Raw genomic sequence first — 26,856 nt, forward strand, 5'->3', positions numbered from 1 at the left:
GCAGTATCTGCTGGAACAGATGGTATTTATTTGCTCCCCCACCGAGCAAATTAGGCACAAGGCCGATTTTTAATGTGAGGAGTGAAGGGGAAATGAGGACCAACTCCCCGGGGAGTAGGGGAGCTGGATAGTGACAATTGGTATGAAGGGTTGCCCCTACATTGACCAAGGTCTTATATGTGGGGTCGCCCCCACATATGGTCTTTGCTTGCAGTATCTGCTGGAACAGATGGTATTTATTTGCTCCCCCACCGAGCAAATTAGGCACAAGGCCGATTTTTAATGTGAGGAGTGAAGGGAGGGGGAAGGGAAAAAGGGGAACAGCTCCCGAGAGGTGGGAAATGGGAGCTGGTTAAAGGTCAGGCATGTGGGGTTGCCCCCACATCTGGTCTTTGCTAGTCATAGCTAGTCATAGCTTGCAGTATCTGCTGGAACAGATGGTATTTATTTGCTCCCCCACTGAGCAAATTAGGCACAAGGCCGTTTTTAATGTGAGGTAAAAACCAGCTCCCCTAAAAGGGGTCACTCTGGTTACCAAAAATAATAATTGTCCCAGTATAGAGGGTTTCCCCTCCATTGACTGGTACAAATTATCTTAAGTGCAGCATCTGCCGGATAGATACTACACTTTGATCTTGTTGCCCAGGCCACGGAGGGCCGGGGCTGGTTTCGGTGAAAATACACATTGTTTGTCTAAGACAACCCTCCACATTTTCATAATAGCTTTCAAAATCGTTATTTTTTAGGAATGGGCTCCTATAACGTTCGTTCGATACAGCAAAGTAATCCACAACTATTTATTATTTATTCATTTGTTTGCGGACTGTTATCCTCATCTTTATGGTTGTTGCTTCCCAACGTTTTGGCCAACTCATTCTTCTGGCCTTCGTCAGGTGGTTAACCGTGACGGGATAGGAATGCTGAATCTTCAACTGTATCTTCAGTAATTACTGCCTTCCATAGCTGTTGTCATATCACCACGTTTTTGGCCAACTTTGGCCGGCTTTTGGTAGAATTTTCTTCGTCTCTTTTCAATTTTTTCAGCGGATTATTATTGGACACTAATCTACCAGATTATCCATAAAATGCAAAAAAAAAGGTACTTGTACAGTTTAATCAAGACGTTAAAAAATGAAAATATCGAAAAAAAGTTTAAATTGTACGTGTCCGTTATGGAATGAAGTTCTCCAAACAAAAATTTCACTTAATTTCATCAAGTAGTTTTTGTTTTACAGCGAAAAAACAATTTGTTATGATACCGGGCAAAAGGTTCGATTTTTAGGAAGAAAAGCTAATATTAAAGATGGGGAGGGAGTGTCGGCGCTTTAACTGGAGAAAAAATCCAAGATGTCTGCTTTGAACGTGCTGTCAGAAAAACATGTTTTTCCGCTGTAAAAAAAAAAACTACTCAATCAAATTAAATGAAAATATTTTTCAGAGATCTTCAGTCCAAAACGGATACGTACAATATAACCTTTTTCGATATTTTCATTTTTTAATGTCTTGATTAAACTGTACAAGTACCAAAAAAAAAAAAAAGAAATCCAAAACATCCAAAAAAAAAAATAAAAATAAAAATAAAAACAATTTCCTAAGAACAATACACCAATGTTTTGCTGAAATGATTTTCTTGGTTGATATATAGACACGAAAGTGTGTTGTGTGTTTCAGAACATTTCCACTTTTACACTCGAATAAAGAAAACACACAATGGCAACATTTCGTGCCAAAAATGTTAGCCACGTGACCAGCACGTGCGATTCATGTACGTCTGTTCTCGTAGGCGTTTTGTGTGGGCGGATATTATGTCGATTTTTTTCATCTTATCAACAAACGGAAAAAAAAGACATAAAATTTGATTTTTTTCAAAAAATTAATCACAATAGTCTTTCACAAGGAAATCCACACATGAGCAAAAGACCACCGGAAACAAGTATAAAAGCAAGAGACAAACTGTTTCCAGCCCTTTTCGACTTAGCTCTCAAGCTGAGCGGTCGTCGGACCATTCCCCCCCCCCCCTGTCGGGGTGCCCATGCGCATCACGTCCCCTGCTACTATGTAGGGGGCACAGGCTAACAAACAGTACGTACACTTTATACGCTTTTTCTCTCCATGAACTGGATTGACATTCTCACTCTTTCTCTCTCTATCTACTACTTGTGCCAGAGAACACCACCGCGTAGCTGACTGCTAACATGGCGCACAGTTTAACTGATGTCAACACTATATCCCCTTTAGCTTTGGTCCATCAACACAGACATGTGGGCGACTCTCTACTGAGTTTAACCCTCTCTTTCTACAGGTCGGCTTGCCACTTCATGTTTTTCTTTTGCATTCCCCCTTTCCTTCCACGCGCGTAGTCATCAACGGCTGAATGAACACGTGTACACCCAAGACTTTCATTTCTCAACAGAAAATAAACGACATGTTTATTTTATTCCAGCATTTGAGTTCTTTGTTTCCTTCATTCAATTCGTTTCATTATTTTTTCTTGTAGCGAGTTAGGGTATTTATATCCTGGTCCGCAACACATCCTCCAGAGTCTACTGAAGTGAAGCTGTCCCATTCCAGAGGCTGATCTTGATTTACTTGGCCCAACCACAATTTCCAGGCCTTTCGAATTTGCCACTTGCATTTATTTCGTTTGGAGAAATAAAAGACAATCCGTCGTCTTTAAACATACTTCAGTTTTTGTCATTCTTCTTTTGCTATTGCCGTTGTCTTTTTTGTTTCTTTGTCTACTTTATAGCTGTACGGTCGATTAGCGCATCTCCATATCACCACCTCCCAACCTGCTGCAACAAGTGCCTTCATTCCCTGTATACGCGCATATAAAGTATCCATTGATCTTAGGAACGACTGTTCGAGTTCACTTCTCACTTGATAAACAGGCCTATTAAAAATATTGCCGCTTAGATAAATCACAAATTCTTAGTCATTAAAACGAATATATTTCAAAAGGATATTTATATGAACAAACCAGTTTGCTGGTGTCATTATGCTTTAAAGTAACGATTACTTTAATAAAGTGGATGAGTATTTTTAAAGGGTGTAAGGGGTGCTCAGTTTCTAATACAACGTTCTAGTAATTCAAGCCCCCATATTGGAACCACTCAATGAAAACACACACACACCTCTTATATCGTTTTTCATTTTCGTCTTTTCTTTTTTCTTCTTTTTTTTTTTTTTAATTTTTTCGTATTGGAAAATGCAAAAAAAAAAAAAATCAATATTAATTCAATCAATGTGTGCTAGAGTACCAACTAAAACTTACCTTTAAAAAGATGGTTGTTATGGGTATTTGGGCTTGTTTTGACCGAATATCACAGTTACAACGTTGTTTGTTTTTTCTTTTGTTTTTGTTTTTAAATGAAACCTTGGTCCTTGCTCTTTTAATTGAAAAAAAAAATTAAGGATTGAATTATATTTTTCGAGTAGTTATAAGCTTGGAAAGATAGGGGGTCGAATTAATTCACGCCTCCCATTTTTAAATGTCTGTTAAAAAGTAAATAATTAATTTACTCACCAAAGTGTTATATATCACAAATTGAAGATAAAAGATCAATAAATAATATATTCAAATTTAAAACACAAAAAAGTAGTGTTTTTAGAAATTTACCTGTAAAGTCCGAAGTTTGAAACCTTAAAAAAAAAACAAAAACACGTTGTTTGTTTTTTTTTTTTTTTTTTTTTTTTTTAAATAAAACCTTGGTCCTTGCTCCTTTAATTGAAAAAAAAAATTAGGGCTTGAATTACATTTTTCGAGGAGTTATAAGCTGGGAAAGACGGGGTGGAATTATTCAATATTTTTCACGAAATTTCTGACACACCTACTTCTACATTGGTGGGACGAAATTTTGTAGTTTGTAGTCAATAAATGGTTTCAACTGATTTTTTTTGAAAATTCTAATAAATTACGTTAGTTTCCAAATTATGCAGTCGAAATTACCTGAATATTACTTAATTATTTTTAAAAAATCAACTTTAATCGCGTTAGCAGGTAAAAAAATTGCGGCTATCTTGTTTTTATAAGATAAAGCGAAATGAAACCATAAACAAAGGAAGTAACTCTAAATATTTAATGTGACTAACGCAAAACAAATCTCCCCCTCTCTCTCTCTCTCTGTATATATATATATATATATATATATATATATATATATATATATATATATATAAAAGTGAACGTGTGTGTGTGTGTGTGTGTGTGTGTACATTTCCCTGCGCAATAACTCTGTCAATTTTAAGCCTACAGATTCGAAATTTGATATACAGGGTACTGAGATTTGGGAAAATCGATGATTGATTTTTCGGACAGAAATTTGGCGATTAAGGGGTCAAAGTTCAACGATTTGACCTTTGAGAACTCTACCAAACTCCTCCTACAATTTTGGGTCTAAACATATGAAATTTTAGATATAGGTTCCTTGGGCATGGATCTAACTTAATAACTATATTTGAGTTCTAAACAATAAATTTTAAGGGGTCATAATAGGGGTCAAAGTTTTTTAAAAAAATTGACCTTTTTTTTTTTGTTGTTGTTTTGCTCAAAATACACCTCAAAACACCCGGGCAACGCCGGGCTGAAATGCTAGTCACAAAATAAAACATAACATATATACAGTGAACCTGCCATGGACATACAGGAAATAAAAAATACGGATTTTATTTGAGCAAGAATAATAAATATCACACTGATTGAATTTCCTCAGATCCATTTGGAAAATTCCCAAAACTTTTTTTTTGTCTGAGTTTTCCAAGAATTATCGGGAAGAAATTACTTCCCTTTCGAACATTCCTGTGTCTTACACAAGTAAACACGATCGTGTTTTTCAAGTTCTATTTTCTATAATAAATAATTTTCTACCAAATCGATTTTTGTAATTTTTGGATATAATCATCTTAAAAATGTGAGGAATACGTAGATTCCATTGTTTTCATGTGAAATTCAGTATTACGATTTCCGAAATTTCGTCATAATAGTGTAGAAGCGAAGCGAAGCGAAGCGAAGCGGAAGCGCCCCTTTATTATCCAATGTATTCCCTGTTGTTTTCACTGGTTGCCAGGTTTGTTTTCGCGCGCGTTCATTCAATTAGAAAAAAGACGAAAAGGAAAATATAGGGGAGGGTGTATTGTACAAGTCGACCGTTTAAGCGACTGATTTCGGCGTTTTATATTGAGACAAATTGCAACCACCAATAAACCACTCCTCTTAAATAAGGAAGTAATCCCTGGGAGGATGGCCTCCTCAGATCGAAACGATCATCCATCTATATCTCATTAAAAATAAATAAATAAATAAATAAATAAATAAAATAAAAAGAAACGTTGAACTCTCTAGCAAAGCAGATCCAAACCCTAGAATAAGAATGTGCCAATGTTTTCTGCGAATAGTATCTCAAGAGACTGGAACTTCAAAGTGTCTAAGATTATTTCGTAATAGAACAAGAGTTTCACTAATTTGTTGTCATGGCAACAGGGTGTGGGTATATGGGTGCGTGGGAGTTGTCTTTTTGAAGACAAATCAGTTTTCAGATAACATTTTTTTTTCTGGTTCGTATGTAAAAGCGTGCGTAGGGGTGGGAGCAAAAGTTGACTTTTTTGTGTCGGACGCGTTGGTTGGTGATTTATATGTTGCTTCTAAGTCAAGTGTTCGACGGAGGAGGAGGAGAGAGAGAGAGAGAGAGAGAGAGAGAGAGAGAGAGGGGGGGCACCACCTCCACCTCCCTATCACCTTTTAATCAAGAAAGTCGCAAGTCAAAAAGAAATAAATAAAAAACAATCTCTCTCCCCCACCCTCTCTCAGTGTTTCTTGCTGGGTCGCACCGACGGGCACACACACACAAATTAAACTTTGTTGTTGGAGTTAACCCAACTTAATGACACAATAGACATAAAAAGGGATTTATTTTCAAATTTCATCACTGGTAAGTACTGCAAACTTTATTTATTTTGTCTAACAAACGGTGCAGGTTTTTGTGCTGCATATTAAAAAACAACAAAGGCAAAACATTAATTACTAAGATGTTTTCGGTTCAACAAAACCCGAAATCAACTTTTACCGCGAACCCCCTCCTCCTCCCTTCATTTATTGCTTTTTTTTTTTAACCCACAGTTTCTACTTGCAACAGGGTTTCCCGGTTTAGACATGAAGTCTGTTTAATGCGGAAGAAAAAAAAAAAAAAATACCGAGGGGGTCACTCTGGCTGGGTATAAAAATTGTCGCGAATAAATCCAGCATTCCCCGGTGGTGGGGGCGCTTAATGCAAGTGGCAATATACTAATTCCCCTCCGCGTAAATGCCTGGAAGGGTGCAGGCACGGCAACGGCACCAGGGCAGTGAGTGCCCTGGCAGGGCACCACCTTTAAGATCAAGCCGGACCGTATGTCGTCGTGACAAAGTGTCCAGTGGTTTCTGGACCGGCCAAAACGAACCTCAGCTGAAATAACATTTGGCCGATATCCACTGGTTGTACCTACCCGGCACTGCCCGGGTCCATTTTTACGCCCCCCCCCCCCCGCGGTATGCCGATGATTATTAACTTTCTATTCGACAGTTTAAAGGCGTTCAAATTTCGAAGGCTTGCGAAATAATCCATTTTTTTTTTTTTTCAACTTATAACAAGATTATTGGTATTTTCAATTACTTTGAAACGCACACAATATCCGTGTACGTAGAAAAGTTAGGTAAAGTTTGTTTTAGTATTTCAAAATAATTAAATATAATCATATTTAATTTAATATGACTTTATGAATTTATTTTCAATTGAACAATTAAAAAATTAAACAAATTAAATCGGACAGAATGCATTTCCGTTTCTTCGTAAACAAGTTTGGGGTTTGTATTACTGTACACATAGATTCGAAACAAATATATAACAAATAAATGTTATCAAAGGCAAGATAAGTTACTTTTCTACCAAACTGGATATATTTTTCATGTTTTTATTCAATGTAACATGTTTATTCAGCTCGAAAAACCTACATTGTTTACCGATTTATTGGAAAATTCAAAATGGCGTCCAACTCTCTCTTTAACATGGTAAGTTCGGAAAAATGTATTATAAATAATAAACTAGACAAGATACTATTAAAAACCAGGTATTATTATACAAACACCGTGACAGCGTTAGGGTTAGGATTAGGGTTGGGGTTGGGGTTGGGGTTAGTGTTAGGGTTAGGGTTAATTCGCTGTCACGGTGTTTGTATAGTTTTACCAAAAACCACCGATTATATATCACCCTATGTCACAGTAATATATATTGAGCGAGTTTCTAACAGTATTTTGTCTAGTTTTATATTTATAGCACCTTTTCCCAAACTTACTGTGCTAAAGAGTCGGGCGCCATTTTGAATTTTCCAATACATCGGTAAACACAGTATGTTTTTCGAGCAGAATAAACATGTTACATTAAATAAAAACACTGAAAACATATTCAATTAGGTAGAAAAGTAACTTATCTTGCCTTTGATAACATTTATTTGTTATATATTTGTTTTTTGACAACTTTTTCGAATCTGTGTACAGTAATACAAACCCCAAGTTTGCCATTATAATCTATGGTAAAACTTGCGAAGAACGCTCTTTGTTGTAAAAATTGAACGGAAATTAAAATTTCGCTCCGTTTAAAAAAAATTTTTTTTTGCACATGCGCCCCAAAACAACATTGTCCAAAATCAAAACCGAATCCTAATAAATAAGGTTTTGTATTACAATCCACAGACGTATGAAAAAGTGTTAAAAAAAAAAAAAAAATAACAAATGTCATCAAAGGAAGTTACTCTTCTTCCTATCTGGAAAAGTTTTTAGTCGTTTTACTCTCTTTAAAACGTTTAATCGGTTCGAAAATCATAGTGTTTATCAATGTGAAAATGACAAATGGCGGCGTGCTAACTGTTAAATTACGCGAAATTTGGACAAATGAGTTAAAACTAAGAAAAAAAAATATATGCAAAATACTGTTAGAAACCCACCCAATATGTTACCGTGACATATATTGGGTGGGTTTCTAACAGTATTTTGTATATCTGGATTGTAATACAAACCCAATAAAAATTGTAATGTGTAAGTAACGTAGACGCGAGAAACACGCGAAGTTTTATTTTATTAATGAAGACGTTATAATTATAAACAAGTGCGTTATTTCGTTTTTTAAACGTTGTGAAAATAACACTCAAGATGAGAACGGTAGTCCGAAAAATCCCAATATAAAATAATCTAAATACCCCCCCCCAAAAAAAAAACACTTGCGTGTGTCAGTTGTGAGTTGATGCGCGCACTTTTCAAAAAGCTGAAAAAGATTTCTATAATTAATTTCGGGTTTGTATTACTGTACACAGATTCGAAAAAGTTGTCAAAAAAAAAACAAATATGACAAATAAATGTTATCAAAGGCAAGATAAGTTACTTTTCTACCTAACTGGATATATTTTTTGTGTTTTTATTCAGTGTAACATGTTTATTTAGCTCGAAAAACATGCAGTGTTTACCGATGTATTGGAAAATTCAAAATGGCGGCCGACTCTCTCTCGGAGAGGGTAAGTTTGGGAAAAGGTATTATAAATAATAAACTAGACAAAATACTGTTAGAAATTCGCTCAATATATGTTACCGTGACATAAGTTGACATATATTCGGTTGTTTTTTAATAGTATTTTGTCTAGTTTTTTATTTATAACATCTTTTCCCAAACCCATCAAATTATCGCCCCATTAGCCTCCTCCCACTTTTTGCCAAAATATTTGAGACCATAATTAACAATGCTCTAGTCCATCATCTTACAGATGCTAAACTACTGACTGAGTGACTGACAAACAATATGGATTTAGACAAGCCCGTTCCACAGCAAACATCCTGACTGTGATCTCTGAACGTATATACCATTCACTGGACAAAGCGGGGGAGGGCAGAGCGGTAGCTCTAGATATATCTAAGGCCTCAGGAAAATCAGATCATACGGTATCACTGGTAGAATACTTAACATAATTAAATCCTTCTTGGACAAGAGAAAAATCCAGGTTGTCCTCGACGGTCGTACATCTAAACAATATGATATAAATGCGGGGGTGCCCCAAGGTTCTATCCTTGGACCTCTATTGTTCCTGATATTCATAAATGACCTCCCCGACAAAATTGCCTCTGAGATGGGTATATATGCTGATGACACTACACTCTATGGCAGGCACGACAGGAAGACGAATGAACACATTTCTAAAGAAATGGCAGAAACACTAGAGGAAGACCTCCAATCTGTAGTGGAATGGGGACAAAAGTGGTTGGTCGCGTTCAATGCTGCCAAGACTAAACTAGTTTCATTCAATAATTACAAGAAACCCTCTCTACCACCCATAGCAATGGCCAACGACTCTTTATCTGAGAGTCCATCTTTCAAACTCCTTGACCTAACGTTCACAGGAAACATGAGTTGGAACAATTACATTGAAGGCATTGCCAGGGGCGCTGCAAGAAAGGTGGGCTCTCTCTACCGTGCTAGAAAACTACTAACACCCGAAAGTATCCTGTACCTCTATAAGGCCACCATTCGCCCATGTATGGAGTATTGCTGCCACATCTGCTACTAGTCTCTCGCTCCTTGACAAGGTTCAAAAGAGTCGCAAACCTGATAGGCCCTGAACTGGCATCTAAGCTTCAGCTTCTGTCCCATCGACGAAATGTTGCATCCCTCTGCCTTTTCTACAAGTATTTTAGTGGTGAATGCTCCGACGAACTGCAATCACTTGTGCCCCCACTACGTGAGCACCCTCGACAAACCCGACAGGCTGCTAAATCCCACCCCCACACTGTAGAGATCCCTAGATGTAAAAGATCTTTTTACTCCAATAGTTTCTTCCCCAGAACCGCTAGACTCTGGAATTCCATTCCAGGTCCCTGCTTCCCCAACAGTACTGACGCGCAGAAGTTCAAGTGTAACGTGAACCGACATCTTGCTGCCCAAATCCCTACATAGTACCCCAGTAGTTGTTGCCCCGGATAGTAGCCCCCTACACCAAAGTGGCAATTTGCCTTGTTTGGGGTGAAAAATGTAATTAAAAAAAAAAAAAAAAAAAAAAAAAAAAAACTTACCGTGTTAAAGAGAGTGTCGGCCGCCATTTTGAATTTTCCAATACATCGGTAAACACTGCATGTTTTTCGAGCTGAATAAACATGTTACATTGAATAAAAACACAAAAAATATATCCAGTTTGGTAGAAAAGTAACTTATCTTGCCTTTGACAACATTTATTTGTTATATATTTGTTTTTTGACAACTTGTTCGAATCTGTGTACAGTAATACAAATCCTACAAATGTTTATACACGTAAATCGAAATCGATACTAAAAAAAAAAAGGCGGACGTTGTTGCCGAGTGTCCTGCCTGCCCTCCCTCAAAATTCCACAATTCCCCCCTTTTTAAATTTTTTTTTTTTTTTTTTTTTTTTACTTTACCCCTCCGTTCTAACCCCTCTTTCAGGTCTCATCAGAGAGTTGCCATGCTTTTTTTTTTTTTTTTTTTTTTTTTAAGCGTGGTCACAAATTTCGTGTTCAATTTAGTACAACGTTATAATTGAAAACTGAACCCCCACGTGAAAAGTTATGAAATATTTTTTTTTTTCTTCATATTATCGATTACAGACTTAGGTTTCAGATTCTTAAAAAAAAAAAAAAAAAAAAAAAGTGTAATTTAGGAGGGGGGGCACTCTCGACAACGTCCGCAAAAAAAAAACTTACAAAAAGAATTAGGTTGAAAATGAAAGTTTAAACCAGGAAGGGAAACGTCTAAAATGTTCTAAACTTTCGCAGACGCAGTGTTGATTGGGATTGTTTTTAATTTTTTTTTTTTTTTTTTTTTTTTTTTTTTTTTTTTGCACCTGTACTTAAAATATCGAAACGGTTATATTGTACGTATCCGTTTTGGACTGAAGATCTCTGAAAAAATTCACTTAATTTGATCGAGTATTTTTTTACAGCGGAAAAACACGTTTTTGTGAGAGCGCGTCCAAATCAAAATTGGAAGTTTTTGAACACGCCACGGAGAGATAACTCAACGTAAAGCGCCGACACTCCCTCCCCATCTTTATTACTAACTTTTCTTCCTAAAAATCGAACCTTTCACTCTGTATCATATTTTCGCTGTAAGAAAAAAAAAATGGAATTAAATGAAATTTTTTAAATGCGTTAAAAAAAATTACAAAATACTGTTAGGAACTCGCTCAATGTATGTTACCGTGACATAGGCTGACATTATTCGGTGGGTTTTTAACAGTATTTTGTATATTTTTCTATTTTTAACTCATTTTCTGAACTTACCGTGTTCAGAGTTCGGCGCCATTTTAAATTTTCCACTACATACATCGGTAAATTTTTTTTTTTTTTTTTTTTTTTTTTTACAACTTTTTCGAATCTGTGTACAGTAATACAAACCCACTAGTTTATTTTAAACTTTTTCTTTTAAATGTGACAAAAGTTATAATATTAAATTAAATTTCAGTTACATCTTGTCACCATTCCTCTTTATTCGGCTTGTCAAGGAGGTGCATGACTGCATGATGACTGCATGGGAGATGATAAACAATCAATGTTTTTTTTTTGGGGGGGGGATAGGTAGGAAGGTCTACTATTTTGACTTAACTATCCTTTTCAATGTGGAGAAAACGATCAATGACTGCGCTTACATATATTACTGCTTCGGAAGGGGATCTCGACATTTCGACTCCTAATCATTTTTTACAAACTGGTTATAACCCCACGTTTGTTGATCAATAATTATGGATCAGACGATTTGTGTCCTGATCCTTCCAATAGAGCAAAACTTTTGCAATCTCTGGAATTAAAACACCGGCATATTGAAAAATTCAAAAGATATGGAACAATGATTACTTTGTTATTTAAGAGGTCGGTGCTTCTAATATATTGGACGATCGCCCTCAAGAAGGTATTGGTGGGAGGAATCGTATTAATTAAATCTCCAAATACAACTCAACCCTTTTAAGAGTCTAGGCGAGGTGCTAAGACTCTTTAATGGGAACGATGGTAAAGTTCGCTCGGCCTGTGTATTAAGGGACGGTTGTGAACAGGTACATTCCTTAAAACACTTATTTCCTCTAGATTTTAAGGGTGTTTCCACGTCTTCAGCAGAATTTATAGAGGAATGTGATCCCTTCTTCTCAACTTGATCCGTCATTTGCGACGGAACATCTCCTATGGTGTGTTGTGACGCCTGTGACAGTTGGCATCATTTTGACCCGAATTGTTCGGCATTCGGAATTTCAGAATTTATTAATCATTCTTGTTATAAATAGATAAAATTAGGTTTATTGGCTATGAATTCATTTACCATAGCAGACTGTTTAGGTGTATCAGAATTTTTGTAGGAATTTTTGACACCCCTAACACGAAACTGCGAATAAATTATAAAATTCGTAATTTCTCTTTTAAAAGTGGGTTGTTTTCTTTATGGATAATACTTCCAAAATAAACTATTAAAGCTGTATAAAAAGTAATATATATATATTTTAAACAGTAATAAAATTAATTGAATTTTACGAGTTCAGTATTTTTCAATTTTTAAACTTTAAAAAATCTATCAATTTTTCTATTGATTCTATTTTTACGATATTTTCAGGGTCAATGTGAAATTTTATGCTCTTTCCAATAAACCGAATATAATATTTTAGACAAAGGTTTTTTTTTTAATTCACGTCACCTATTTTGAAATATCTATTAAAAAGTAAATAATTAATTTATGTGCCAAAGTTTTATATATCACAAATTGAAGATATCAAATAATATATTCTAATTTAAATAAAAAAAAAAGTTTTTTGGAAATTTACCTGTAAAGTCCGAAGTTTAAAACTTTTCATTTTTTTTTTTTTTTTTTTTTTTAAATGAAATCTTAGTCCTTGCCCCTTAATTGAAAATAAAATTAGGGTTTGAATTACACTTTTCGAGTAGTTATAAGCTTGGAAAGACAAGGGGTCGAATTATTCAATATTTTTCACGAAGTTTCTGACACGCCTACACTGTTGTATCCCCCTCAACATGAATACCCCTGACAAGCAGCTAAATCCCATCCCTTCACAGTAGAGATCCCTAGGTGATCTTAAATGGAACACGTACATCAAATCTGTTGCCAAGGCCACTGGAAAAATGGGATCTTTCTATCGATCCAGTAGATATCTCGCTGCTGATGCAATTCTCTATCTATATGAGCCAGGTACGTTCAAGGATGGAATACTGTTGCCACATCTGGGCAGGAGCTGCTAGAAAGGACTTGTCCTGTCTTGATAGTTTAAAATAGACTTCATAGTCTCGTAGATGTCCTTTTCTCTTCCCTGCAACCTCTCACAGAAGAGATGTTGCAAGTTTGTCTCTGATGTCATGGAAAGTGTTCGACTGAGCTTCAGTCTATGGTCGCCCCTCGCCAAACTTTCACAAGAAACACTCGTCTAGCTGAAAACACTATCAATAATTCCCCCCCCCCACTCTTTATATGTGCCTAAACCTAAACGTAGATTCCATGAACAAAGTTTCTTTCTAAGAACTGCACGCCTGTGGAATTGTCTTCCGTTTTCCTGCTTTCCAGCTACAATATGGTTGTGTTCAAGTCTAACGTAAACAAGTTCTTGATGAGCTGTTCCATATAAGTTAAATTTACCAAATTGATTACTATATTGTCCAATTTCTACTGTACACTCTTTAACCCTTATCCTCGAGTGGCCTCTTGGCCTTTATGTGATGCCTGTGTGTAAAAAAAAAAAAAAAAAAAAAAAAAAAAAAAACCTTCTACTTCAATAGTTTCTTCCCCCAGAACTGCTAGATTTTGGAGCTTTGTTCCGGGATTCTGCTTTCTCAACTGATATGCAGAAGTTCAAGTGTAATGTGAACAGACATCTTGCTGCTCATCTCCCTTCATAATACCCTTGCAACTTATGTCCCCGATAGTAGACCCCTACTTCAAAGTGGCACTGTGCCTTGTTTGGAGTGAAAATTGAATTAAAAAAATATATATAGTTCTTTAAAAAACAAACAAAAAAAAAGACTACAATAGTTGGTTGAGTCCTTGTGACCACCTGAATTATTTACTTGTCACCGAATTAACAATCCAATACATATTTACCTTGTATTTAATTATTGGAAAAAAAGGTAACGAGTATCCATTTTTTTTTTTTTTTTTTTTTTTTTTTTTTGACCTTAGGCAGTGTAAGAAATTACGACTTGAATCGTGTCACTTCATTGGTTGATTGATTTAACAGGTTGTAATTAAAAACAATGTTTCTCATTGGTTGATTTGAATTATAGCAGTTGTTCTACCTGATTGTAATTTTTTTAATATATTACTATTTTCTACATGACAATTTTTTTTTTTTTGCTTAAAACGACATATTTAAAAAATAGATTTGTTGAAATGCATTGTGCTTAATTTAATTTTGTAATTAAGATTTGGTTTTCTAGGGGTTTAGGGGGTCACTGACAATGAATCTGATGTTCAAACCTTTCACAAGTTTGCGTGGTATTAACCCCTGGACCCTGGGGCTATTTTGCGCCATTTCACTGCCTTTGTTTACGCTATGCACAAGCACGTGGTAGCAGTTTCTTACTTAAATTTGCGTGCACGCATGTGACGCTTTTACAGGGCACATGAATACATGGCGGACATTTTAAATTACAAATATTTTTCATAAAATAAAAATAGTTTTCACTTCATTTAATAATTAGAAGAAATACTAGTTATAGAATAAAAAAAATAGTTTTCACCCTATTCAATAGTAAAAATAATACTGTAGAGCGGGTTACAAAAACATAACGCTTCTCCTCCCCTCTCCCCAAAGAATTTTTGTGTAATGTTAAACGGTACTTCTGTTCGGTAAATGTTGGTTCGTTACTTACAGAAAAAACGGTTGATTAAACTGCAGAAGCACCTGCTAAACTATACAAATTCTATAATTGAATACCCCCCCCCAAAAAAAGCATGAAAAACAAATGTTTTTGTAAACCGCTCGTGAGAACAATTTTTTTTTTTTTTTTTTTTTTTTTTTAGATCAATTAAAAAGTATAAAAACTACGTAACACACAAAAAAAAAAAAATGAACCACGTTTAAAACTTTCTTATTTCAAATGTCTGCTAAAGACTCCTCCGTAATGTGACAAGTCACTTTACTGTGCACATACGCATTATGCAAGAAAACACTACTGCGCGCTTGTGTAGTGTTAACTAAGGCAGTGAAATGGCGCAAAGTAGTCCCAGGATCCAGGGGTTAATACCATGCAAACGGTAAAATTGCAATGGTTTTGAATATCAGATTCATTGTCAGCGGTCCCAAAACCCCTAGAAAACCAAATTAGAATGGTCGGTGTTCTGTTGTAGTTAAAGTTAACACTTATGTAAGATTTTTTTTAATGTAGAAAGTCTTAAGTTATTTTTCGTATTGTGTGCTAGTTAAAAAATAAAAAAATAATTGATTAATAATAATAAAAATGTAAGTCACGTGATGTGCAAAAAATATATTCCAACTTCGTTTTCGTATGACTGGGGACAACAAGTCCCTCTTGGAATAGGGCAAAAATAAAATTATAATCTTCTGTGACTGGGAACTGAACAGATACTACACCTTATATTTATTTGCGAAAAATATAAGGCATTTTGATAAATTTCTAGTCTCATAGAGGAAGACCACCTCTTTGCAGTAGACTTGGCAATATCTTCTATGTATTTGTTCTAATTCATGTTACATATGAATGTTTGAGAGGAGTTTGAATGCCGCGAAAAATAAATTAATATCTGTCAGTGGTTTAAATGGCAGGGAATGCAGCTAGACCGCTGAATACTTTGGCTTCGATTTTAGTTGATGGCATCCAAGTCATTTATTTTAAAAACTTAAAATCTCTATCATATATATATATATATATATATATATATATATATATATATATATATATATATATATATTGATTCTGTAATAATGAATATGAAATCTGCATGAATCAAAATATATTTAAGCATATTTTACTACCGGGCAAGGTTGGTGTCCACTCCCATGCTAGTATTTAATATCTGCCCAGTATAATTTATTTTTTGAGACCTTCATGCCAGACTTTGTCAAAGGCAGTGAATATATCCAGGACTATTGCCCAAGCCTCGCATGTCTTATCCTGTATTGTATATGATATGTGTTTAGAGATGACCATTAGTAACTCTGCCGGAGAATGGGCTTGCCAAAATCAATACTTTAGCATTTCCGAGATTATACACTATTCATGGATTGATTACTGATTCAGCAATTTAAAGCAAAGAGCAGCAGGAGACTTATGGTCAATAATTTTGCAGGTCACTTCTTTAGCCATAATTCTTGAAAACTAATACCACATGCAATTTTTCAACTATCCTGGAAGCAAGACTCAAAAGCATTTGCTGTAGAGTTTGGAGAGGACAGAGATTATCTTAGCAGATTACTTAGACTTAGGAAATACTACATCTTGAGATGCATGGGGCAGCCAAAGTCTAACATCATTTTCAATCTTAGGCCAAATTTGCAGCATCTCTTCAGTTTCTACCCATTGCAATTAAATCTCTATTGTCTGCCTCAAGTCCATTTTTGGTCTTTTCCCATCATGGTTCCATTGGAGTACTTGATTGGCCAATATCTGGGATCAATCTTGGGATATGTCCAAGCAAGCTTAGACGTCATTTGCAGATTTACGAATGTTGCTGGTTGGTTAGTGTGACCTTGAAATTTTGGATTAGTAATTCAATCACTCAATTTGATACCTAGAATCTTTCTAAAAAAAAAAAATGTGGAATCAAACGCATCTAATTTCTTCTCTCGGCTGATTTTGAGATGTCGAGTTTCATTACCATATAACTGTTATAAAATCTTGATTTAGCTCTGAAGGTTTTTTGTTTCTCCAAATCTTGCAGAGTTGATTAAATGCTGCAGAGACTTTGGCATTTATTTATTTTTTATTATTTATTTATTTTTTTTTAAATTACTAAAGCAAAAATCGAATCAGATCCACATGCTTTGGATGTCCGAAGATTTTTTAATAATAGTCGCGACATTGGATCAGGTGATGACCAAATCCTCAATCTGTAGGAAATTATGGAGGAAGTAATTAGCGGAGTCCAAAATGGAGTTTAAGGCAAACCTTATATGTGCATGTTACTTTGGAAAATAGCACAAAAAATGATGACTGCACGTCTTGGGAGAAAATATATTTGGTTACTACAAAAACGTAAAAATACTAATAAAAACATACATTTGACTGTATTTTTGACTGTGCCATTTTTCTATTTGATGTCTGATTGCTTCTGAAATATGAATTACAAAGATTAAATCACATAAAAAAAAAAAATCGTACCACATGTACCTTACACCCAACTCACCTTGTACTAGAATGGAAACGAGTATATTTTAACATGTGCTATTATAAATATAATGGTACCAGAGCATGTCATTGAGTTTTTATCCAACCTGAAAATGGGCATTTACTCTGCAGATAATATTAAACTTTCATCTCTGTACCACTATTTCCTGTACTGCTAAATCAGTCTCCTATAGAACCAGAAAAATAAACACTGGTGTCTTGAAACCAGGATAGACCCTAAGAAAATTCCATGAAATTATAACTGCAAGTGCCTATCGTTTTTATCGCGTTTAACACCCGGGGAGGTAAAATATCCGTTCCAGAAATGTCTCCATGACACACACACACACACACACACACACACACACACACACACACACACACACACACACACCAAGATACTCTCCCTGGCAAATGACCCAGTTACACCACGTTTCGGTTATTTTTTTTTCTGGTACCCTACCCGCTTTTGATGCTATCGGATTAATACATGTATTGTCTGGCTTGTCTTATTGGAATAAAAGATCCATAAAAATAGAATCTTTGCTATTGATATTCTAATTTCTACATTTTTATAGTGACTCAAGTTTTGGAGTTCTTTCTCCAACATGAGTGCCGCCATGTTGAATATATTGGTTGTATAAAAGGCAAGAAAAACAACAATGAAAAAACGGCTGAATTCACATATCTGCAGTTATTTTTCCCAGAAGTTTTGTCAAAAACAAACATAGGAGGGGCGTAATAAAACATGAATTAAAAAAAAAAGTGTGGGGGGGGGGAATTACAGATCTAATTACTGTAGGTAATTTTATGTAAATATCTCAAACGCTATTAAAATCAACAGGAATTGCTTAAGAAAACAATTTCATCAGAAATGCATGGGTGGTGTAAAGAAAATATTACTTTGAGGAATAAAGTTATATATAACCCCCCCCTTTTTACTTTTCCTTATTCTGGTAATATAAAGTTATATAACTTTTATTCCTCATCTTTCATTTAACCTTACCAGACCGAGTTAGCAATATACTGGTAAGTTCCGAAAATGCTATATACTGAGTTACCGCTGAATCGGTATTTTTCCGTTGTCAGGGGGCTAAAAATAGCGGCACAACATCTGACCACATCAGTGCTGTGTGCATGGAGAAACACCTGATATACAACAGACAGCACCCTGGAGTATCTTACAAAAACAACCCCCCAAAAGGTGAAGACAAGGTTCTGGTGCACCCACTGCAGAAAGTACTTGTGCATTAAGGAGAACTCCACCTGAACTGTCATCTAAGCTTCAGCCTCTGTCCCATCGATGAAATGTTGCATCTCTCTGCCTGTTTTACAAGTATTTTAATGGTGGTTACTCTGACGAACTACAAGCACTTGTACCCCCTCAATGTAAATACCTCAGACAAATCTGACAAGCAGCTAAATCCCACCACTATACAGTAGAGATCCCTAGGTGTAAGAAAGCCTTCTACTCAATAGTTTCTTCCTCAGAACCGCTAGACCTTGGAATTCCCTTCCTGGATTCTGCTTTCCCAACTGTACTGACATGCAGAAGTTCAAGGGTAATGTGAACAGACATCTTGCTGCTCATCTCTCTTCATAATATCTCTGCAACTTATGTCCCCGATAGTAGCCCCCTACTTCAAAGTGGCACTGTGCCTTGTTTGGGGTGAAAATTGAATAAAAAAAAATAAAAAAAAATCCTCTTCATTAAATAAGAGGAATAGATAACAGAATAAGTTCACAAGTATGGACGAAAACAAAAAGGTTAGGAAGTCTCGTTTGAAGAGAAAAAAGTTCCTGCATGTGTACCATGCACAGGTGTTGAGGTCAGGGTCCGGCAGTAGCCATGGTGGATTATGTATATCCCTTTATCAAAATTGAACTCGGGGTCAGAGGCTCGATCAGAGGTTCTGTTGCACCCCAAAAGAAGTTGGGGGTTGGTCCGAGCCATGTAGAGTTGTTTGTACCAAGTCTTGATCCTGGAAAAAGAAAGTAGCCGTGCATTGACCCCATTTATCAACTGTCACGTACTTAGTTCACCTGAGAGATGACCTGATTGGGCAAACCAAAATTGAAGTTGAATACTTGCACCAATCAACGCTGAGACAACCAAAGACAGATTCAAGCACATAAACCATGAGGTGTCGCTGCTGTTGTGGCAGTCTGTTCTTGTGACTGTTACAGGTTTGTAATAAGCCCAACACCTTACAAAGAACCAGCTTCGTTTTTAATCTGCCATATCTGGTCTTTCTTTATTTTATTTTTTTTATTTTTTACTTCGAATTCAAGAATTGTTGTTTGCTAAACAATTTCAAGGGAAGAGAAATTCTATATCGTTCAAGGTAAATAACTCTGAATACGAGGAACCTACACACCAATCGTATTTTGAGGGGAGTAATTTTAAAAAATATGTAACGTTGATTACCATGTTTAAAGCATGATTATCCAAAACACATTTTAAAAAAGAATTTCTTTACCGTGCACTTCGTTATTATATCTTGATTGTAAAATGGATGCTTTATAGCATCGGATTTAGATCCAATTAAGGGGAATCCTTATAATGTAGATGCACCTCTAAAAATGTATATTTTTGTACAAAACAGGCTGCGGAACGAAATAAAATTATGGAACACAATTGAACCCCCCCCCCCCAAAAAAAACAGGTCACGTCCAGTTGGATTTCAGATAACTTTATATTAACAAGTGTTTGTCCTGTTGGACCAATCCGAAGTGTTTACGCCTAATGTGGCACAACTCTGAGGATCCAGTTCATCATACAAAGAAAGCATCAATCAAGCAAAACAAACATTCGACATTTACATCAAGGTGACAAGGCCGGCCGACATCACCAATCATTGTAACAAACCAGATCGGGACAGCAGCTGCGATAAGCACACATGTTGTCTCAAACCAATGGTCAAGTACAAGTTGCAATAAAAACATTAAGAAAAAAAATCCTTTTCTTATTTCAAAAACAGTTATTTTGGATTATTCAGGCTACTGTTTTCCTCTTAAGCATTATTTTAACAATGTTTCGTCCGATGTAACCGCCAACCTTCTTAGGTGTATCTTGTTGAACTCTGGGAATCTTTCTGTTGATCTCGGTAATCTGAACAGAACCCTTTATTTAATGCGCAAGGGAGCATACTCTTATACCAACAGCCATAGGTAGAAGTTTTAAGTAATTCGTGGTTGTCTTCAGAGTATTACCTGCTCTGAGGATTGAACTTTCAACCTCGTGAAGAGTGTCACTTACGGCTGAATTTGTTTAGAACGTTATGGCATGAATAGTACAAATAATACAGGTTATCAATCCTCATTTAAGCTTCCATTTGCACAGATGCAAGTTAGATCAGACAGTAATCATGTGAAAGGTCACTCGCATAAACATGGTGATTTTTTTTGCTCATGTCCAAAAACAATTATATAATTGTTAGACTTTTTAAACTTTCTCACATCCAAAACAGAAGAATTGAACTATTAGTATTTTCATACAATGATGTAATTTGTATAGTCATAATAGCAGGGTGACCCCCCCCCCCGACGTTGCTCGGGATTGAATGATCAACGAATCATTGAAATCAATGAAATAGCCCAATTTTCACTCAAATCGATTGATTGCCTGCTCTAATTGGGAACCCAATGTAATGCACTTGTAGGAAGCTTCACATGCTTCTCGCAGTGACTAATTTCACAATATATTATAGTCTACATTGCACTGTAGAGAACCTACTGTTTTTATAAAATTTATTTTTTGAATATATATATATATATATAATGGCATGCATTAAAGTATATACAAAAGTCAAGTATCATGGTTCAATTGTGCTTTAAACAAAAACATTCATTTTGAATGCGCTCCTGTCATATCAAAGAACTTACTGTTAATTTTATATGCCAAACCTTTTGGTTTATGGTGTAATAAAACTTTTCAAATGCACTTGTGATGTTAGGCTGTGTAAGATGTTAACTTTGGTCAAAATCGTGTGTTCCTTCTTTCATCGGATTATTTCGATTATCAATACTTATCGAAGGCATTTCGACACAAAACCTATCTAAGAACACTACCAGGCACATAAAGTACCTTTGTATAAAATTTCATAAAAATTGACCCAGCCATTTTCGAGTTCATAGGAACAATCTCCCAGATACAGTTTCTTTTTATATAATGGTAGATAAACAAAATATTTGCATTTAGAAAACATAGTTTCGTATTTGAATTATACAGGGTATACCCCCCCCCCCAAAAAAAAATGACGTCATTTTTAATGCCAATATCTCGGAAACTACTCAGTGTATCTTAATGAAACTGCACAAATTTTATCTTGAACATCAGAAGTTGTATTAGTTTATTCAAAGAAAAAAAAAAAAATTTGTGGATTCTATGGTCGATTTTATAATCTTTATAAATGTTCAATACGAGCGCCGCCTGTGACTCTGCACATATCAAGTCGGTAATCAAACACACTGCAGCATGTCTTTGGTAACATTCTCCAGTGCGACAATGATTCTCTGCTGGACTTCAACGTTAGCAGCAAGAGAAGGAGCGGGGACATAGACGAGTTTTTTTCACATATAGCCAGACAAAAAAAAAAAAATCACATGGTGTTAGCTCAAGTGATCATGGTGGCCATTTCAGCAGCAAATTATCTTCCTCACCACCATGCCAATTCATCTCTCTGGCAGGTTTCTATACAAGCTGTGAAAATTTGAGGTCATTTTAACAAAAATTGCCAAAATTATTAGCCTGCAAAATGTCAAATGTTTTTGAACACACTGTATTATAGAAATTAGAAAGCCAAATAACGTTTCGTATGTTTGTTTGGAATGAATAACAAGCTTTCGACTCCTAAAAAAAAGTCTTCAGGTTTCACTTTTTTTTTTTTTTTTTGTAAATCATTATATCTCATTGCTTGAATACATGAGAAATACACATTAACAAATATGTATTAACTAAAATACATAAAAGTGGGAATCGAACAATACCTTTGCTCATGGCAGGACTAGTTGTGAACAACCATTCGCTTGGCGTGTCTGTCCGACCGATACTTCATTATTCCTGGTAATAGTGGTGCGTCCCGAATAATATATATATATATATATATATATATTTATTTAGCCAGTAGAGTTTAGTTTCCTAGAAGTACATCCAATGAAACATGTCTACCAAAGAGTGCTCAATGAGTGAACAGAGCAGGTATATTCAATTTATTCATACAAACATTGATGGCTACATATGTGCATACATGTTTCTGTAATCAGCCGCCTTGGGGGATTATGTCTTCAGGCCAAGAATTATCGTAGTTCTCAGCGATAACTCTTGGCCTGAAGATGTAATCCCCCAAGGTGGGTGATTACAGAAACATGTATGCACATATATAGCCATCAATGTTTGTATGAATAAATTTATATATATATATCTATATATATCTATATATAGATATAGATATATTAGAAATAATATTCCAATGTGGGTCTCTTAAAACTTGATACAACTATACCTCAGACCAAGAATAACAATGTGCAACTTTCTTCCACTATTCCGATTTTTGTTGCGTTGCTATCGCCCTTCGTAAATAGCCACATATATATTTCTAATTCATGTTTAAGGTTAATTTCTCTAGTTATTTTTATTTTTTTTTAAAGAAATCGCTACTTATCAAGGCCTAGAGGTCACTCGAGGATAAGGGTTAAAGAGTGTAGTGGTCAAAAGGACAATATCATAGTAATCGTTAGTGTAAATTTGGTAAATTGGATTACTTAAGGGGAACGGGTCATCAAGAACTTGTTTACATTGGACTTGAAGATGGCTATATTGTAGTCAGCTGGAAAGCAGGTAAATGGAAGAGAGTTCCACAGGTGTCTAGTTCTAAGAAAGGTTTGTTCATGGGATCTACGTTTAGGTTTAGGCACAGATAAAGAGTGGAGGGAAATTTTTTTTTTTTTTTTTTTTTTTTTTTTTTATTACATTTTCACCCCAAACAAGGCACATTGCCACTTTAATGTAGGGGGCTACTATCAGGGGAAACATTTACTGGGGTACTATGTAGGGATTAGGGCAGCGAGATGTTGGTTCACGTTGCACTTGAACTTATGCATGTCAGTACAGTTGGGGAAGCAGTGACCTGGAATTATTGGTGTTTTCAACCAGACGAGTGTTTCTCGTGAAAGTTTGGCAAGGAGGGACCATAGATTGGAGCTCAGATAAGCACTTGCCATGAAAATAATAAAACAGACAGGCTCGTAATGTCTCTTCTGTGATAAAGAGGTTGCAGGGAAGAGAAAAGGGCATCTCCCACTAGGCTACGGAGTCTATTCTGAACTCTGTCAAGGCAGAATAAGGTCTTCCTAGCAGCTCCTGCCCAGATGTGACAGCAATACTCCGTCCTTGGATGTACCTAGATAGAAAATTACATCAGTAGGTAGATATCTACTGGATACGTGTCTGCAATTATTTGAATAAACATAAATATTGGATGTTGACAAATTGTGCCCTTTATCTTTATTTTCTGACGTGCGTATTTGTTGATACAGTGTGAGTCACGGGAAACGGATGCTTTTAAAGCAACAACTAAACTGTATCTTAAGCAGAATTAAAGACTACCTTCCTCACTCCCTATCCTTTGCTCAAGAGCAAGTGTTACATGATAAGGGCTGTCCCCTGTTCATGTAAGTATAAAAATAGAGATTAGTTAAAATGGAAATAAGAGAAAGCAGAAATCGAACCCTGGACCTAAGTTTTAAAGAACAATAGGTTTAAATGGAATGTCCAGTAAATTGTTAATTCAGATGAAATAAATAATAAATAAACTATTCAATTGTTAAAAGAATGTGGATAATAAAATATGGTTAAATAAATTAGATATGTAGGTTAAATTCCTTTGTGGAAACAACACAAGAAAAATAGGTTATTGGGAAATCAATGTCGAAAACGTGCAAAGTCGCGCATGTTGAGACACATGAATTTTGCTCACGTGGCCGGGATGCATGGAGTTCTCAATATAGGAGGTGGGAGTTAGTTGGTCGTAGAGAGAGTCAGAGACTGTCAGAGAGACAGTCAGGGGAGACAGAGACAGGCGGACGTCTGAAGCGAGACGTCACTTCAGAAACTAAGATGTGAAACTTTGAGTTCTTAATGAGGAAATCCCGACCGGTCGTATTAAATAAATCCATCATGTGTTTTGGATAAAGCTCATCTTTGTGTTTGTGATTTCTACAAAAAGGTAAATTGTATTGTTATTATATGTCTGTGTATAAAATGTCATTACATACACATCTCTCTCACTAAGACTCATATCATTACTAATAAGAACTCTCTCAAGAAAAAGCATCACTTATAATAGTCTCTCTCTAAGACTCTTTAATGAAACAACTATATGACACAAGGAAGTGTTCTAAAAACATCCATTTCCCGTGACTCGCACTGTATAATGATAGTACAATGCAAACAATGTTTTTTGTTTGTTTGTTTTTTGTACGGCATATCAACCCTTTTCGATTTATTTAATGCTAAATGCAGTTATTTTGGAAATAGTATTCATGTTGCATTCAGTTATTTTGTAGGTTTTTATTCTTCAATTGCTAGTTTTAGTGTTTGGTTTGGTTGTTTTATAGTGGCTTTTATCGTTTTTATTCCCTGTCCTGCAGAATATGAACGAGTTTTGCAATGGGGGGAAAAGGGTTACAATATTAATGTCTGGTACATTTAAGTTAGGAAACCAGTGGGGAGATAGAAAGGGAAAATGGAAAGAAGGAAAATAGGGGGGGAAAAGGTGGGTTTTTGTTTTTATGTTTTGCAGAACATAATTAAGTTTTGCAAAAGGAAGTAGAAAAACAAAAAGCATCAATGTTAGGTGCATTTTATCTCAGGAAGCCAATATCTTCAGACAGCCTGATCTGGTAGCAACAGGCAAACAATGCGTGTCGCATGCGCAGGATAATTCATACATGTGCATCGTTCATCTCAAGTGTAACATGTTAGATGGTTGCAAATGCTGAGCCGTGTGCAAAGAAAGACTTTAATAAGAGCATGTACACAAACTGGCAATCACGTTCAGCACGATGTTCAAGAGGACAGGCATCAGAGAGGACAATTACGCTAGAGACGTCCCACGTGGCGGGAAAATGAGGGAATGAATTTCATTGTTACAAAAGAAAAGGAGTCGAGTTATTACTTGGCCTATGTTCCTTGCGACATACTCTGCTACGTGTTGGGTCTGCATGTGTAAATATGTGTAACATTACAAAACCAAGAGCAACAAAATGACTGTCGGATTGATTTCCAAGCACGTATACCTGACTGGAACGAATACTTATACAAACTGTGCAAGGAAAAAGATGCGTATAACGAATAGAAAGAAATTAATTTTGAATCTTTTATTGCGTTTTGTTTTTAAAAAAAAAAAAAAAAAAATTGGGTTTGCAAACTCTTACTGTTTCAATTTAACTTAACCCAAACTCAATCGGTGACCCAACGAGTCGTACTTTCTTTTTATTCTATATAAATAAAACGGGTGTATGCAATATGTGTGTCTGTCTGTGTGAAAATATTTAACCGATAAACTCTGAGTAAAATCTTTGTTTGGATGGATAATGCGTACAAACATTTCAGCAGGATGAAATAAAAAAAAAAAAAATGTTCAGACATGTTTTATTTCTTTCTGTGCATGCCTAAATTCAATTAATTTCTTCAGATATTAAATCTATCTCTCAATAGCTACATGGGTAGGGAACATGGCTGGAGCGCTAAATGTTTCGGTTTCGATTCTAGCTGATGGCACCCAAGTCACTTTATAATTTTTTAAATCGGCACAATATATTAGGTACAATATAATATTCAATAAAAAAAAAAAATTGGCTTGTAATAACTAAGAAATCTGTATGAATTAAAATACATGCGTATTTTGACCTGGCAAGAGCCCCCCCCCCTCCCCGCCGATAGGACTTTAATATTTAGGTCTTTGCTAAAACTGATGCCTTCTTTTCCTCTAGTCAAATAATTTGTTTGGATGGATAAAAAACGCGTACAGAAATGTCAGTAAGTTGAAATGCAAGATGCTCATTTCAACTTCTATGACTTTTATGCTTGTGCAAATTCGTTCATAGTTTAAAGTGGTTAAATTTTAAATCTTTTTATCTATCAATATCTCAATGGCTCGAGCGCTAAATGTTTTGGTTTCGATCCTAGCTGATGGCATCGAAGTCTTTTTTTTTTGTTTTTTAACTTTTGAAATCGGTACTATATATTAAGTACAATATAACATCTAATTGAGAATCGGCTCTGTGATAATAAATACGAAATCTGTATAAATTAAAATATCATATTTAAGTGTATTTTATGACCTGAAAAGCCACCCGCCCATACACACTTCTGTTAAACCTGACTTAGTTATATGGAATAAGTCAGAAAGTGGCAACCTTGGTTGAAGTGAGTGTTCCTAATGATGGTGTGAACAGAGCTGAAAGAGAAACAGACCAAATGTCAAGGTCTC

The 26,856-nt window shown here is 35.6% G+C and overlaps 1 protein-coding gene across 1 annotated transcript in view; it reads left to right on the forward strand.

Moving 5' to 3' along the window:
* The first annotated feature begins 5,773 nt into the window (after window positions 1-5,773).
* Window positions 5,774-26,856, forward strand: part of LOC145296936 (choline transporter-like protein 1) — a 183,478-nt gene continuing 162,395 nt past the window's right edge. Inside the window, 1 exon segment of the mRNA XM_080143140.1 lies at window positions 5,774-5,927. The gene's annotated coding sequence lies outside the window, so the exon portion shown is untranslated.

Source organism: Euprymna scolopes, chromosome 17, assembly GCF_053919585.1.
Source record: "Euprymna scolopes isolate OS-2025 chromosome 17, ASM5391958v1, whole genome shotgun sequence".
NCBI lineage: Eukaryota > Metazoa > Mollusca > Cephalopoda > Sepiida > Sepiolidae > Euprymna > Euprymna scolopes.